Below are 17,607 nucleotides of genomic sequence, written 5' to 3'. Positions count from 1 at the left end.
GGGTGGGGAGGTCAGAATATATGAGATTTTGGTGAAGAGGGTACGTGCGTTCAAGCATACATCTGAGTAGAAAGTTGCTGCTAGTGACAAGGAGACAGTGTCTCTGTTAATGATTTTGGTGCTTTTCTAGATTTGAGAAGATGAAAGAAATTGGGTTCGTAAAATTTACTCCTGAAAATATCGAACTATCTGAAGCCCTGTTCTGCCATATTTTTCCAGAATGCAAAGAGTGCTCCCTTCCTGAGCTCTACCCTGAAGTCCTTTCCAGCAGTTTTGGAGGTCAGCAACTGCAGTGGCCTCTAGTGACCCCATCCTTGCGGGGCCAGATGGTGCGAGACATTGTCTAAGTTGGCAAATACATAAACAGGGCTGCCCTTATGGTCAAATTTGAGGACTACAATCCTACCAATGGATGTGGAAGATGATTTCTTGCCTGCTGTTGTGTTTCATATACACAGTTGATGCATTTTCAAAGAGAAATGTCCAGGCTTTTATGTGTTCAATGCTCCAAACCATGGGAAAAATATGAAGAAAAAAAAAAAAGCCACAAATTCGCTAATGTTTTTGACTAATGGAGGGATGATATTGCATTTCCCAAGGATCTTTCCGCTCATGTATCTGAGCTAGAAACCATCTAAGGCCAGTCACATAGGGTGGACCGATGGCTCTGTCCCCAGAGGGAGCCCAGCTGCTGGCCCCAGCGTGGACCCCACTTCTCGGTCCAGCTTCCAGCTTCAGGGGGCTGACAGGGGCAAGAGGGGCTTTTGCTGACGTGAGTGATTTGAGCTGAAGAATCTAAGCTTTTAGAGAACAGTAGTTCATATTTCATCTCAATCATTTGTGTGTGTGTGTGTGTGGTGTTTTCTTTTTGTTGCCTTTTTTCCCTTGTGAAGAAACTTGCCATGTGGTATTTAAGGTGACCTAACTCTGGCGCGGAGAACGCTCAGTGTGGTTTGTCTTCCCGCCCACGCGCAACTCGCCTTGCAGACTTGACGGGGATAGATCAGCCCCACAGAGGAGCAAACAAAAACCCAAAAATACCCTCCTCCAAAAAATACCCCACAGTGTGAAACTCTTTCTGAGAAAGAGTGGCCTGTTTCCTTAAAGTAGAAAAAAATAACAAAAATAGACTTTACTTAAGCCTCTTATTTACTCAGATGATATCAATGCTGCTTCTAGCACAAGACGACCGACTGTACCTGCTGCCCAGAGATTTTTAGAAAGTCGGAGAGAAGAGACAGCAGTGGGGCTTTGCTGTGAGTTGTGCCTCTCACATTGCTCATTAGAAGGTAAATGCATAATTAAACGGCACACTCATTCAAGAGCAATACACTTTACGGGAATATTTATAAAACAGTTATGTTTACATCAACGGTGCTATATAAGTAACAAATAATAATAACATTGTGAAGAAAATTAGCTGCTTAGATGCATAACATTTAATATGTAGTTCTGTATAATTAATATCCTGGCAATTTAATGTGTTACTCATTTTCTTTTTTTTCTCCCTCCCCTTTCTTACGACGAAAGAAACAATTTGTTTAATTTCATATGGCATTTTCATCGTAGTACAGAGCCAAAATGTTTCACGCCAGATTAATCTAATTTCCTACCCCATAACTTTGAAACTGGCCACTGGATTATTAATGCCCATTTAGATGACATGGAAATAACTATTTGCTCTTTGTTGTTACCTTTCATCTCTCTGCTAAATGTCCTGATAGAACCTCGCAAGGCGCGGGGCAGCCCTTGGGAAAAGAACTATTTGGCCCCAAATGGCAAAAGTGCTGAGGCTAAGAAAGCCTGAATTAGCTCATCGATCTTTACAACCATCCTGGAAGGCAGGGATCATTATTATTGCCTTCATTTTGTGCATGAAAAAACGTAACACACAGATGAGCCAAGAGATTGATAAAATTGCACAGCGCAAAGGGCTTGACTCCAGGCTTGAACTCAGGTCTTCAGAGTCTAACTGCTGGCGCACCTGCCTCCGCCCTCTTCTTTCACAAGTCCTGTTTATACTGAGAGCTTGGCATTGGTTGAGGATACATATACGTGCTGTACAAAAGTGTGCATGTATGTGTGTGTGCATGCACATGTATTTTCCTGACATCCAGAAGTTGGTCTCTGGGAGCCAGACATGTCTGACCCCACGCAAAAAAGACAAAGTAAGCCACATCACCTTTGGCCCCACCCCCCAGACCCCGAAATGAAAAAGCCCCTACAGACCCCACCCCCTGTGCGTCACTTCCTGGCCGAGAATGTTCAGTCGCACCCACCAGCAGGTGAGGGGTCTATGAGCCCCCATCTCTGCATCAGCTGGGTCCCCTGGTTACGGGCCACTGGGGAAAGCCGCCAGGCCTCTCAAGGGACGTCGGTTCCCATGGAGGCCCGTCCTCTTTTCTGACGCATCACAACTACCCATAGGACGGCTTTTCAGCAGAAACTTGACGCGTCTCAGATTCAGGAGAAACTTTTCACTCTGCCAAACGAGCCTTCTGTCCTCCTGCAAACACATGCTTGTGTGAAGCAGCCCAGAGCTCAAGGCCCAGAGGAGACAGCGACGGACGGGGCTGACTTCTCACAAACCGCTCCCCCTCGAGAGCCGAGAGAAGGTCCATCTGCTTGTGTTCGGGTCCTCTGGCCCATGGTAACCGCAGCCCCTCCTCTCTGGGCGCCACCCCTGTTAATGATGCGCTTGCCTTTTCACTGGAGCATCACCGGAACACGCAGGGAAAGGCCCTTCCTCGTCACTATTTAGCTGTCACTGTCACCACTTAATAAACAGCTAAAAGGCAGTGACTCAGACCGCAGGTGCCAGTTTGGCCTGGTGATTGTCAAATGGACCCAGCCCCGCTAATTGAGGACTTTAAGGCCCCACTCAGGAAGCCCGCAGGGAGGCACAATGCCAACATGCCCCCCCCCGCCCCCCCCGCTGCAAGTTCCAGGGATGAGAAGGGCAGGAAAAGTACTTGAGGACTGAGGCTGGGCTTCCTGACATCCAGGTGTGAGTGATGGCCTGGGGTCAGGACTCAAGGAGGAGGAACCTCGTGGCTGAGAGTCAGTAGGTGATTTATGCTGGTTGCTCCTGGCATACATTGGTAACCCTTCTTCTACAGCCTCCCGAGGCAGAACACGCGGCCTGCCATGGAGGATGTCTAACCTGGCATCTCCACACCTGCTGTGAAGACAGGGGAGGATCGGGGCATTCCTGAGTCCGAGTCACACTGCAGGTCAGCTGGCTCGTAGGTCCAAGACCTGCTCAGGATGAAGGGCTGTTTCTTTCTTGCAGTGACTTAGTTTATTCCAGGAACCTGCATGTGAGGTTCTGGGCCACATCCTGTTATCCCCAGTGGCTCAATAAGGATGTGGTGATGGGCATCTGCAAGTAGTTTTATGAATTTTAATAAACCTAATAAGAACTGTTCTACAACATCCAAACCACACAAACTCATCAAGAGCCCCTTATGTACCAGGCATTGTGTTTGGCTCTGGAAACATTCTAGCATCCTCACTGAGCTCAAGAAGTTTCAGAGAAAATAGGCAACTGCACAAACGAGTTACATGATTAACTGAGACATAAGAAGAAGATGATATATGTGAAGCTTTAAGGGAAGAGAGGAAAGAATGTCTATCACTCGGAATTTGGGACAGGAGGTTTGGAGTTGGTAGCAGAGAGCATGAATCACAAATTGTATGTGACAGAAGGACTCCAAGTTGTGTGACTAGCAAAGAGATATTCTTGACATCCTTGGTGTGGAACATTTGTAAGCATTGTGCTCATCACATTCAGTCTTTGCATCCATGCCTTTATCTTAACTGCATGTTTATCTTATCCTGTTATTCATCTTTATCTTATAATACAGCATTACTCTGGCTTAGGTGACATGGGTTTGATCCCTTGGTCGGAAAGATGCCCTGGAGAAGGGAAAGGCTACCCACTCCAGTAGTCTGGCCTGGAGAATTCCATGGACTGTATAGTCATGGGATTGCAAAGAGTCAGACATGACTGAGCGACTTTCACTTAATCACTCACTCTGGCTCTTGAGTTTCTTGCATGCCCTGATATGATATTCTTCAGATCTGCCTCACATGGCAACTCCTCCAGGAAGCTCTCCTGGTTCCCTCCAGGATCATGGAGTCTGTGCAAAAAGATCGTAAATGTTTCCTTGCACCATTTTAAAGCACACATTATTTTGTACTTTATTATAAGAATTAGGTTTATTATTGCACAACCTGCTTCATCCAGTTGACATTATTATCAATCATGTGAAAAATAATTGCATCTAGGAAATTGACAAACAAGCTAAAGTTAATTTTTGGATCCATCTTCAGTGAGAGGTCTCACTGAAGTCTTCCATCATCTATACACAGTACCTGCCCCGCCGCCACCCCCACGCACTTTAACACCTCCTCCCCCTGGGCGGCCTGAGCATCCTGGATATGCATCTTGCCACTCTGCAGCTTTTTTTTTTTTTTTTGTGGTTCTCTCTCTGATGAGAATGATTGAGTCCTGAGGAACAGGGACTGAATCTTGTCTGCTCAGCACCTTGTATAGGACCAGATCAGTAGGGGGAACTTAGCCTTTGTGTTCAGCTCAGTTAAATGTGAGTGTGTGTGTGCTCAGTCACTTCAGTCGTGTTTGACTCTTTGAGACCCCATGGACTGTAGCCTGCCAAGGCTCCTCTGCCCATAGGATTCTCCAGGCAAGAATACTGGAGTGGGTTGCCATGGGTTCCTCCAGGGGATCTTCCCAACCCAGGAAGGAACTCGCCTCTGTTACATCCCCCAAAGTGGCAGGTGGGTTCTTTACCACTAGCGACACCTGGGAAGCTCCAGTTAAATTTAGGTATCTGCTAATCATTGAAACAAGAGCTCTGAAGGGACCCAAAATCAATCCCTGAGTTGGGAAGATCTCCTGGAGAAGGAATGGCCACCCACTCCAGGATTCTTGCCTGGGAAATCCCATGGACAGAGGAGCCTGGCAGGCTACAGTCCATGGGGTCGCCAAGAGTCTGACATGACTTAGCAGCTAAACAACAACAATAAGAGCTCTGAGGAGCCAATGCTAAATTCTGTGCTTGTAAGCTTGGCCTTTCTAATATTAATTTTATGCAGGAAATCAGTGAGAGACTCAAAAACAATCAAAGACAAATGAAATCTTATTAGGTTCAAATTATTCATTACATTGGAATATTCTTAGTATGAGTACATGGTTGTTCAGTCAGTAAGTCATGTCTGACTCTTTGTGACCCCATGGACTGCAGCACACCAGGCTTCTTCTCTGTCTTTCACTATCTCCCAGAGCTTGCTCAAACCCATGTCCATTGAGTCGGTGATGCCATCCAACCATGTCATCTTCTGTCGCCCCCTACTCCTCCTGCCCTCAATCTTTCCCAGCATTAGGTCTTTTCCAGTGAGTTGGCTCTTCACATCAGGTGGCCAAAGTAGTGAAGCTTCAGCCTCAGTCCTTCCAATGAATGTTCAGGACTGATTTCCTTTAGAATTGACTGGTTTGGTCTCCTTGCAGTTCAAGGGACTCTCAAGAGTCTTCTCCAACACCACAGCTCAAAAGCATCAATTCTTTGGCACTCCGCTTTCTGTATGATCCAACTCTCACATCTATACATGACTACTGGAAAAACCATAGCTTTGACCATACGGACCTCTATTGGGAAAGTGACGTCTCTGCCTTATAATATGTTGTTGAGGTTTGTCATAGCTTTCCTTTGTACTAATTCATTAATTAAAAACATTTTTTGAATTATAACTGGGTGCTGGACATTTGTTATAGGGTTTAAATACAAGGAATCATAACCACAGGCATAGGAGGGATGAGTGGTATAAAGTGATGTTGTGACACAGGGCTAGGCTATGCACAAGTAATGACTGTGAGGACATTTAACCCAGCCTGGAGGGCAAGGTCAGGGAAAGTGTCCTGGAGGCAGTGACTGAGTCCTGAAGGATGAAGAGACTCCTTACCGGGCTAAAGCAGACAGGAGGAAAGCATTAGAGTTGGAGAAGGCCTGGTTGAAATAAAACGGAGAGGGAACATAGACTGTGGAAAGCTACAAGCAGATTCATGTTTGGGGGTGGGGCTTAACCTGCATGGGTGAAGCAGGAGGAAGAAATGCAGCCAGGGACTGGGGCTGTGTGGATTCTGAAAGAGCCGCTGGTCCTGTTGAGGTGCATGCAGTTCTGCGGAAACCCTGGCATATGTCTATTGTGACTTGAGCAGGTGAAGAAAATTGCATTTTAGGTAGGTTATGTGAACAAGTTTGCGGTGTGTGTCAGTTTTTAATGGCTAAGAGCAGCGGCAATAAGATGCCTTCAAAGGCCGTTGTCATCATCCAGGCAAGATTTGATGAGCATGCAAACAATGCACTAGAACTTGGGATGGAGAAGAACTTGTTACAGATTTCATGCAATTCATAACTTGTCTTCAGTTTCATCTTTTCACTTAGATTAGCCAAATAATATCATTATCTGTAAGTTTAGGCTCAGATTTTTATTTTTCAGTAGTTAGATCTGAAATACCTTATTTCAAGAAATGTCTTTTTGCTCATGTGATAGACTGTCTCTTAGATGTCCTCGCATGGAAGGCACGGAGGATGAGTTAATTTATAGAAAATTTATGATAGAACATAACTATCTTCCAATTTTTTCTTTTATATTAGGCACATTTATCACCAGATTCATTTTTGTGTCAATTAGATAGAATAATAATTTTAAATTTCTCCAGAAGATTATTAATCTTTGTCAAGAAGCTTCTCTGACTGTTGGGTCAGTACAGGAAAAGGTGAGTTTAATTATAAATTTAGTTCAGGGCTAGAAAACTTAGGATGCCTGGAGCTTAGAAGGTTGAAATAGTGTCTTTTTGAAACCAAACAATTAGATAGATTTTCTGTACAAATACAATAGAGTAACTGAGATCTGAAATGACAGGCAAATAAAAGAGCAGCATTACTAGAGTCTAAAGTAATATATTTTTTTGTTGTTGGTGGTGTTCTTGGCAAAGCCATATCTCTGGGTTAATTTTACTACTGAAAGTTTCTGAGAATAACACATTGTCTTTGCAAGAGACATTGTCTCTAAAATTTAAATTAAAATATATTGGAAGTATATTAAAAACACTTGAGTGTCATTTGGGTTCACATGTAATATAAAATAATTAGAATTTCCCATCCAAAGTATATTTTCCTCTCTAATGTTTCATAGAATGCATGATTGATTTCCTTTTTGTTAATATAATCAAATAATTTTGTTTTGAAGTGGGCTTTTCATTATAAAATTATTGTAACCACATTACAGGAGGTCCACGAACCACAGAAACTTAGACTTGAATGTTCATTGCAGAATTTTGTCCCAGGAAAATGACTGAAGCAGCTGAATGTCCAACAGTGGAAAGATGGTTTAAAAAAAATCTAGAGTAAGATATAATCTGATAACTTAAAAAATGAGGCAGACCTCAACATAAAGCGATGTGTTAACATAGTCAACACAGAGTACAGAAATCAAGTAGCAAAGCAACCTAATTAACGGAGTGTCATTTTTGTAAGCACACAACAGTTTGTGTTATAAAGTCACACAAAAGGGACTTCAAGAAGAAGCACACAAAACTGATGAGAAGTTACCTCTAGGGTGTGTGTTTGTGTGTGTGTGTGCATTTGTCAAGATGTAGGAATAGGTGGGAATGGTCATCAAAGAAGGTTTAATTTTATCTGCCACGTTTAAAGTCACATTACTATACTGTGTATTAGTTGCATGAATAATAACAGAAAACAAAAGAATAGAAAAGGAGAGAGACTGTTGGGAGCCTCATGATTCCACCACCATTACACAAAATCCATGAAAATTTTGTGCATTTCTTCCAGTCTTTTCACCATTTAAAAATTATAGATATGATTATAGTGTATATAAAATTTTGCTCATTTTTTCATTCAATGTTTTAGTATATTGTTGCTGCTGCTGCTACTGCTGCTAAGAAGCTTCAGTCATGTCCGACTCTGTGCGACCCCATAGACATCAGCCCACCAGGCTCCGCCGTCCCTGGGATTCTCCAGGCAAGAACACTGGAGTGGGTTGCCATTTCCTTCTCCAGTGCAGGAAAGTGAAAAGTGAAAGTGAAGTCGCTCAGTTACATGTATGCATAACTGGGAATGTGCCATGATTTATGTAACAATTCTTTTCATGGATATTTAGTTTGTGTCTTATAGTCTAATAAACTGCATGAACATTTTTCATATAGCTTGATTACTTTTTTGAAGAATTTCTTTAAGATTTTCTGAACTATTATTAGGTCAAAAACTATGTGCATTTGTGTGTGTGTGTGTGTGTGTTTAAATTTTGTATTTCATGAGGAATTTAGTTGTGCTTCCAGTCAAAGATGGACAGAAACATTTCATGAGTTGTGGCTTGTTTCAGATCCTAAGAGAATTCAGTTAACTTACTTGTTTTTGTTCGATTGGTGAGGAACACGTTGATTCTTCACCAATTGCCAGCAGCATAGGAGGACATCAGATCTGAAATGGTGGAACCAGAGTCAGGATCTTCCATTAATAAGCGCACTGTTTCTGCAGACGGCCAAAGGCTATCAAGGGGCCTTGTACGGTGCTTGACTGAGAGTAGTGGATGTTCAATGACTGTGTATTGAACAAACTGAAGAAAAATGGGAAATCTGAGGCAAATCCTAGAGAAAACATAAAAGACGAAGGATGCCACAGCAGCCCCAGCAGCCCAAGTGACACTGCACCAGGCTGTGTGGAGTTACACGTCGACAGTGCTCCCCCTCCCCCAGCACCTTCTGGAAGCTCAGAAAAACTCACAATCCGAGCTGTGCATCTGGCCATGGTTCCAAAGCACCCGAGCGTGAAGGTCCATGCTCCATTCAGGTCAAGTCACAATGTGCTCACCAATCTGTGCATCTACGTCAGACTGTCTGTAAGAGAACAGAGGGGATATCTATGTATTGCATTAGAAGATATCAATGTATCATTCTGGTGTTCATGAGCCAGTTGCCCCGCCCCCTTGACAAGCCTTTTTTTTAAAAAAAATATTTGTAGACTCACAGGAAGCTGCAAACTTATATAAAGGAACCCTATGTATGTTTCATCCAGTGATTTCTCCCAATGGCTATGTCTTGCATAATTTTAGCACAGTATCCAAAGCAAGGTTTGATATTGGTACAGTGTGTGTGTATAGTTCTATGCCATTTCATCCACATGTGTAGGTTTGTGTAACCACCCAACCCAATGAAGATTCAGAACTACAGAGATTCACTACAGAGATTTCCCTCAGGATACCCCCTTATAGTCTGTCCCCTAAGCCCCCTCCACCACATATACAACTTTGAAACCCTGGCAAGGAGTAATCTGTTTTCCATCTCTATAACTTTAACATTTTGAGAATATAAATGCAGTCACACAGTATGAGACCTTTACTCACTCAGAGATTGACTTTTCTCACTGAGTGTATTGAACTTGAGATCTATTCAACTTAATGTGTATAAGTAATAATAATCAGTTTGTTTTCTCACTACATAGTATTTCACTGTATAGATATACCATTTTGTTTACCAGTCACCTATTATTTTCTGGTGGCTCAGATGGTAAAGCGTCTGGCTACAAGGTGGGAGACTCAGGTTCGATCCCTGGGTTGGGAAGACCCTCTGAAGAAGGAAATGGCAACCCACTCCAGTACTCTTGCCCGGAAAATCTCATGGACGGAGGAGACTGGTCGGCTACAGTTCATGGGGTTGCAAAGAGTCGGACACGACTGAGCGACTTCACTTTTCACTTTCACCTATTATTCTAGGGTTTTATCATTTCCTAGTTTTAGCCATTACATATAAAACTGTTATGAACAATCGCATTCAAGTTTTTGTGCTGACGTAAGTTTACTTCTCAATTAAATATCCATTACAGAAACTACTGGTAAGTAATTACGTTTAGTTTTATTTAAAAGTAGAAGTCAAACTGTCTTCAGAGTGGCTATATCACTTTATATTCCTACTAGCAATATAAGAGATTCTGTTCCTCGCTGTCTTTACCAACATGTGTTAATGTCACTATTTTTTTATTTTATGTGTTTTTATTTATGTGTTCTTTTTCCCCCCAGTCTGCTTTGTTTTCTGATGTTAGCATCGGGCAATTTGTGTTGTCCATATTCAAGTTCACTGATTTTTCAGTCTCCCTAGTATGCTGTTATAACCCATCTATTGAGCTTTTTATTTTGGCTACTGAATTTTTTTTTCAGCTCTGTAATTTCCTTCTAGTTCTCCTTCATAGAGTCTATTTATTTGCTGATATTTTCTATATTTGTATTTGTTTCAACAGTACTCATAGTTGCTTGGTGAAGCATTTTATGCTAATTGCTTTAAAATACTTGTCAGATAATTTTAATGTCTGCATCAACTTGGCTTTGGTGTCTTACGATTGTCTTTTCTCATTCAATTTGAGATCTTCCTATTTCATAAGATGACCAATGATATTCTATTGAAGCCTAAACATTTTGGGCAGGACATTGTATTTTGAAACTCTGATTCTTATTTACGTGTTAGATTTCAACAGGCCTCCTCTTACAGAGTCTTTTTTAAGATAATGTCATGTATTTATTTATTCACTTTGTGAGTACTGTGTCTTCATTGCTGTGTGGGACTTTTCTCTAGTGGTGGCGAGTGGAGGTGCTGTCTAGCTGTGCTGCTGGCCTTCTTATTGCAGTGGCTTCTCTTGTTGCAGAGCACAGTCCCTAGGGTGCACGGGCCTCCGTCGTTGTGACTCCCAGGCTCTAGAGCACAGGCTCAGTAGTTGTGGTGCGTGGGCTTGGTTGCTCCATGGCATGGGGGATCTTCCCGGATCAGGGATTGAACCCACATCTCCAACACCAGCAGGCAGATTCTTCACCACTGAACCACCAAGGAAGCCCGGAAGCTTAATTGGTAAAAAGACCCACACTGTCCAGCAGAGGTGGGAGTCCCAGTTGAACTCAGCCTCCACTGACATCCAGTAAGGCAAGGGGGCTTCCTTGTTACCACAGTAAGAAGGAGAGCTCATTCTCCCAGCAGGTCTCTGTGACACCACCCCGGGTGGAAGACTGGGGCAATGCTGCTGCTTTTCCCCATGTGGCCTTCTCTTGCATGGCGTGGGGAGCGGCCTTTTTCCTTCAGGTGATGCTGGAAGAACTAACTCTCTACTCAGTCCTCTGAGACTACTGCAGTGATGGTGGAATGATGCCACTCTCATTTTTACTGGGGGTATTTAGGGCCTCCAAGTGTCCTTCCCTGACACCCAGATGTCTGTACAATAGTCATTTCATGAAGACTGTGCTCATTTTAGGTAAAAATTTGTACTTTCTTTCAAGGTGAAAAGTCAGTTACATGTTTGTTAAATCGGAGGCAATTCCACACAGACACAGGCTCCTCACCATTTATAGGACGGAGTCCATTCTTCTAAGGGTGCCCTCTGAGGACCATTACAGTCTGTGCCTAGCAAAATTCTCCATTACTTCCATTTCTCTTTGCCATGTGCTTTCTACTGCAGTCAGGTAGGTGATTTGTGGAGATCTACCTTGGAAGGAAAGTTATGACCAACCTAGATAGCATATTCAAAAGCAGAGACATTACTTTGACAACAAAGGTCCATCTAGTCAAGGCTATGGTTTTTCCAGTGGTCATGTATGGATATGAGAGTTGGACTGTGAAGAAAGCTGAGCACTGAAGAATTGATGCTTTTGAACTGTGGTGTTGGAGAAGACTCTTGAGCGTCTCTTGGACTGCAAGGAGATCCAACCAGTCCATTCTAATGGAGATCAGTCCTAGGTGTTCTTTGGAAGGAACGATGCTAAAGCTGAAACTCCAGTACTTTGGCCACCTCATGTGAAGAGTTGACTCATTGGAAAAGACTCTGATGCTGTGAGGGATTGGGGGCAGGAGGAGAAGGGGACGACAGAGGATGAGATGGCTGGATGGCATCACCAACTCGATGGATATGAGTTTGAGTGAACTCAGGGAGTTGGTGATGGACAGGGAGGCCTGGCGTGCTGCAGTTCATGGGGTTGCAAAGAGTTGGACACGACTGAGTGACTGAACTACCAAATAACTACCTATGTCCAGCCTGTGCCCTCTCTTTGCTGACACTGTTCCCTTCTCCCCAGAGAGCTCTCTTCTATTCAGTCACTCCCTACACCCATACAAGCCTTGTTTGAATATAATTTTACTGAAAAGTCTTGCTCAACCACAGAAATCTTTCATTACTTTCAAATTCTGTGCTATCACAAGCATACTTTTAGTATGTAAAGTGGTACATTATGGGCTTCCCTGACAGCTCAGTTGGTAAAGAATCTGCCTGCAACGCAGGAGACCCTGGTTTGATTCCTGGGTCAGGAAGATCCCCTGGAGAAGGGAAAGGCTACCCACTCCAGTATTTTGGCCTGCAGAATTCCATGGACTATACAGTCCATGGGGTAGCAAAGAGTTGGACATGGCTAAGTGACTTTCCGGAGAGGGCAATGGCACCCCACTCCAGTACTCTTGCCTGGAAAATCCCATGGATGGAAGAGCCTGGTAGGCTGCAGTCCATGGGGTCGCAAGAGTCAGACACGACTGAGTGACTTCCCTTTCACTTTTCACTTTCATGCATTGGAGAAGGAAATGGCAACCCACTCCAGTGTTCTTGCCTGGAGAATCCCAGGGACGGGGGGGCCTGGTGGGCTGCCGTCTATGGGGTCGCACAGAGTCGGACACGACTGAAGCGACTTAGCAGCAGCAGCAGCAGCAAGTGACTTTCACTTTCACTTTCATGGTACAATATAGACTTCCCAGTGGCGCTAGTGGTAAAGAATCCACCTACCAACACAGGAGGTGAGTCGTAAGAGATGCAGTCTCAATGGATCCCTGGGTCAGGAAGGTCCCCTGGAGGATGCCTTGGCAACCTAGTTCAGTATTCTTGCCTGGAGAATCCCATGGACAGAGGAGCCTGGTAGGCTACAGTCCATAGGGTTGCACAGAATTGGACACAACTGAAAGACTTAGCATGCATGCATGGTACATTACTAGTTTATTTTTTCATTTGTATATGTCCTGATACCCAAACTATCTTATAAAATTTTTACAGAGTGTTGTGAAAATGCCTTACTCAAGAAAAGGATTTATTTTGGCTCTACTTACATTCTTTCAGGTCAATCATTTGACTGATGGGTAGGGACTGAAGAAACTCAATGAGGAGGTAATGGTTTAGGACATAATGAAATTGAGTGATCAGATACTCATTGAAAATGATTTCTAATAATGTGGGCATCAGTGAAAAAGAATGCAAAATTACATTGTATGAGTGATTAGAAAATATGAAGATATCCCAAAGTTCATTTTCTTATACAATTGCAAGAAGGCATTCATTGCAGGGTGCTTCTTTGGTGGCACAGTGGTAAAGAATCCACCTGCAATGTGGGAGCCCCAGGAGATGAAGGTTTGATCCCTGGGTTTGGAAGATCCCCTAGAGGAGGGCATGGCAACCCACTCCAGTATTCTTGCCTAGAGAATCCCATGGACAGGGGAGTCTGGCAGGCTATAGCCCATAGGGTCACAAAGTGTCAGACCTGACTGAAGCAACTTAGCACAGCACAGCACACCTTCACTGCAGGACAAAGTTTAAATTCATTTCAGCATTTCCTTTATTATTACAGCTAACAGACAGCAATGTCTGGTCAAAAGTTTATACACTAGAGTAAATAATATAAAAGAAAGGTGTTCTTTGTAATTACAGTTTAAACATTAATTTACATCCCTTCACTTATCAGAAATGACTACTCACACTTTGACATATTGAACATTTTAGTTTGGGTTTTTTTTCATGTTTTGCTGTCGGTTTATTCACTTGCTTGTTTATTTGCCTTTTGCGCTAGAGATACTCCACAGAAGCTGCACTCTCTTGTAATTCCTAGGAAGGCATTTGAATCTGGAACCTAACTGAGGAGGCTGTTTTCAGCACAATTAGTGGCGTTGGCTTCACATCTTTCTGTCACAATAGACAGTCTGCAATGCCATTAATAAATATCCCAGGTCCCTTCTTGCTTTCTGCAGTATCATCATTATCTGTGGCTTTTATCTTCCTCATTGCCTCTCAAGGCAAAAGGAATGCTCTGTCTCCAGCTCACACCCTCATTCCAGGAAGGGAGATGATGAAGGAAGGTGATGAAAGTGACAGGAGAAGAGCGGTGGCGTCTATTCCAGGAAAGCAGAACCTTCCCAGAAACTCTTGGCTCACTTACACTTACTTCTCCTCTGCTGTGAGCTGTCACCCTAGCTGTAAGAAAGGTAAAATGTAATCTTTTGTATTTTTATCCTGGCACATAGCCGTTCTGAAGAAAACCTGTGTTGGGAGAAGGAGAGATGGATTTGGGGGTGAGAACTAGCAATGTTTGCATAATACATCAGAGTTCTTATGGTATTAGTACATAAAAATCTATCCAAGCCTTTAAGAATGAGCTCCCGGTGTCCCTGTGCACCTTGTAGAAATGTGAGCCGTTTGGCAAACCCTCTGAATGTCCAGTAGTCAATCGACCCCGGCACCTGTGAAGACCTGCTGTTCTTCAAGGCTCCTCTTCAGGAGGGCAAGTGTCCACACCCCCTGTTCGTGGGCATCACCCTGACATCTGCATCTTCTGCTCGTGGCAAGCGCAGGACAGATGTCATATTCTCATCTGCCACACTTTGAATCCAGGAACCTTCTCTTTTATGTGTGGATAATGATATCCATCTGCCTGCCAGTGCAGGAGACACCAGAGACATGAATTTGATCCCAAGGTCAGGAAGATCCCCAATCTTGCCTGGAGAATTCCATGGACAGAGGAACTGGGCAAGCTACAGTCCATGGGATAGCAAAGAGTTGGACATGACTGTGCGAGTAACTTCCTTTTTTTCTTCTTCAGCGTGTCATAGCCACCCTGTAGCACATACTACACTCACATTGTATTATTGCAGATTACAGGCAAACACATTTCAACAAGGCACATGAATTTTAAAATTTTAAGATAACGACAGATCGAAGAGGGAAAGACAAAAACAGAAAACACAATCAACTTTTGCTTCCTTTGAAACATTTAAAGTTATGTGGTTGTGGCTGATAACCAATCTGCATTAGAAATGTTTCCTTTTGTCAGCATTTTGGCTTTTGTTTAAAAAAATAAAATAAAAGGAGAAAAGAAGTTTCTCAAGTTAGCATAGCAAAGCCCTTTTCTAAAGGACCTATAAATAAATTTAAATTCCTGGTGCTGCCTCAAATGTAGCTCTTCTGAGCTGCAATGTCGGCTATTTCTCTGAAACTGGAGTAGTCATTCAAAAATAGTTTCACTCAATTTAACTGCCTATTGAACCCTCTAAATTACAGATATTAAGCCTTTGGTTTCACAACAAACTTAATGAACAGTTCTGACAATCTATAAGCAAGGCCACTGGAAATTCATGGGCCAGATGGAAGCACAGATTACACCATTTTCCTACTGGCCTGCAATTTTCTGGCACCTGGATCGACATTCCAGGGATACATACCATGTCTGGTGCAATGGCCCCTGCCCCTAATAACTGAATTTGTGTTTCACAAAAGCTCATAGCAGGCAGAGAAATGCCTGCTGACTGTCATTCACGATGCTTTGAAATATCAGGATAAAACTCATTTAGAAGATGTAGATGATATTGATAACACAAGGTGATCTAAGGAGAGCCTTTGAGGACAAATTCACCCAAGGAAGAAGAAAGACTATGGGGACAGGCAGAGTAAAGTCATAGCAATGCAATGAAGAAAGAAACCTGCAAAATCAGCAGGAGGAGATAAAAAAGCTTGTGGTAATGTAGTAAAAAATCTTGTAGTAAAGGCCCACTTGACTTCACACTCCAAGGTGTCTGGCTCTAGGTGTTGGAGGATGGTTGTCTCAGTCATTAAGATCTTTTTTGTAATCTCTTCTTAATCTCTTCTCTTCTTAGGTCCTTGCTGTTTCTGTCCTTTATTGTGCCCATCCTTGCACGAATGTTCCCCTGATATTTCCAATTTTCTTGAAGAACTCTCTAGTCTTTCCCATTTCTATTGTTAGTTAGTAAAGGAAGAGAAGATAGTTTGAAAGTCAAGACGTCCTCCTCCTTACCCACCCAAGAATCTCTTCCTGGGAAAATTAGCATTTGTGACACATATTTTATTCTAAATATCCCACACATCTGCTCAATTGTGATTTTGAGGGAAATGTGGTTCTTCACGGTTCTTCACTCTGAGATTCCTTTCCGTGACCTGAAACATGGCCAGGTGCAGCTACAGGACTGGTTACAGTGGATGGGGTGATGCTGAGTGAACCGGCATCACATATTCCCACACTCTTATTGCTTAGGAACTGATCTCGAGTGGTGCACGTCTGCAATGGCTTGGAGCGGGGCTTGGAGATTGGGCTGGGTCACGACAGTGAGAGCACCAGATCCTGGCCACTAGGCCAGTGGTCAGTAACAAGGGCCCTGGTCTTTCAGCTTTGCAGAAAAAATTCCCACAAAGACCAAAAGTAGTGAAACAGAAAAAGTATTTACTAAGAGGAAAAACTCTTGAGACTCTTGAAACTCTTGAGAGTCCCTTGGACTGCAAGGAGATCCAACCAGTCCATCCTAATGGAGCTCAGTCCTGGGTGTTCTTTGGAAGGAATGATGCTAAAGCTGAAACTCCAATACTTTGGCCACCTCATGTGAAGAGTTGACTCATTGGAAAAGACTCTGATGCTGGGAGGGATTGGGGGCAGGAGGAGAAGGGGACGACGGAGGATGTGAAGGCTGGATGGCATCACCAACTCGATGGACATGAGTTTGAGTGAACTCCAGGAGTTGGTGATGAACAGGGAGGCCTGGCGTGATGTGATTCATGGGGTTGCAAAGAGTCGGACACGACTGAGTGACTGAACTGACTGACTGACTGAACTGAAGAGGAAAAACAGTACAGTACATGTAGATAGAGACAGGGACAGACTCAGAGAGAGTCACTGAGTTGCAACCTCATGACGGTTTGAATCACTTTTATGGGGCATTTCGTCCAGATTTCCTTTGGCAGATCATTTTGATTTCCCTGGTTCACTGTCCATATTTGGTACATCTCAGGATCTTCCCATGTGTGCTAAGCATCTCTTAGCCAAGATGGATTCTACCCAAGAGGCCTATGGGTACATCATCCCTCGACATTATACCCCCGTTGACATCCAAGGAGCCTTTCTGTGAACGTGTGTTCTGGGAGGTTTCCTGACTTTGGGAATGAGAAATATGTGGTCTGGGCAGAGCTCAGCCTTCTCCCTTAATTGTCCTGCTCTTCTGGTCTTGGAGTTTCAAGCAATAGAGAAGGAATCTCCAATTGCTTTACCCAGAGGGGCCCTACCTCCTGCTTCAGAACCACAGCACCTATCCCTGACCTATTATAAAACTCCCTGCTTCCAAACATTACGCATCACTCCTTTGTTTCCTCACCTTTATATTTCTCATGCCGTATGGTCATTGTTTTTCACCAATTTTTCTTCCCGAGAGCAGACAGCGCGCTTCTTGGGAAGATTTATCTCATTTGCTTCCTTATCCCTGTGTTCACAGGAGGCCTGAAACAG

General features: G+C 43.4%; 1 long non-coding RNA gene across 1 annotated transcript; it reads left to right on the top strand.

The window, feature by feature from the left end:
• Positions 1 to 5,678: 5,678 nt before the first annotated feature.
• LOC139185835 (uncharacterized) lies at positions 5,679 to 8,239 on the top strand. Its single transcript, XR_011569418.1, has 2 exons — positions 5,679 to 6,259; positions 7,953 to 8,239. It is a non-coding gene; the product is annotated as an uncharacterized lncRNA (long non-coding RNA).
• The last annotated feature ends 9,368 nt before the right edge of the window (positions 8,240 to 17,607 follow it).

The sequence above is a fragment of the Bos indicus genome, chromosome 11 (assembly GCF_029378745.1).
Source record: "Bos indicus isolate NIAB-ARS_2022 breed Sahiwal x Tharparkar chromosome 11, NIAB-ARS_B.indTharparkar_mat_pri_1.0, whole genome shotgun sequence".
Lineage (NCBI taxonomy): Eukaryota > Metazoa > Chordata > Mammalia > Artiodactyla > Bovidae > Bos > Bos indicus.
Note: the sequence above shows the minus strand (reverse complement) of the source record. Positions and strands in the feature narration are given on the sequence as shown.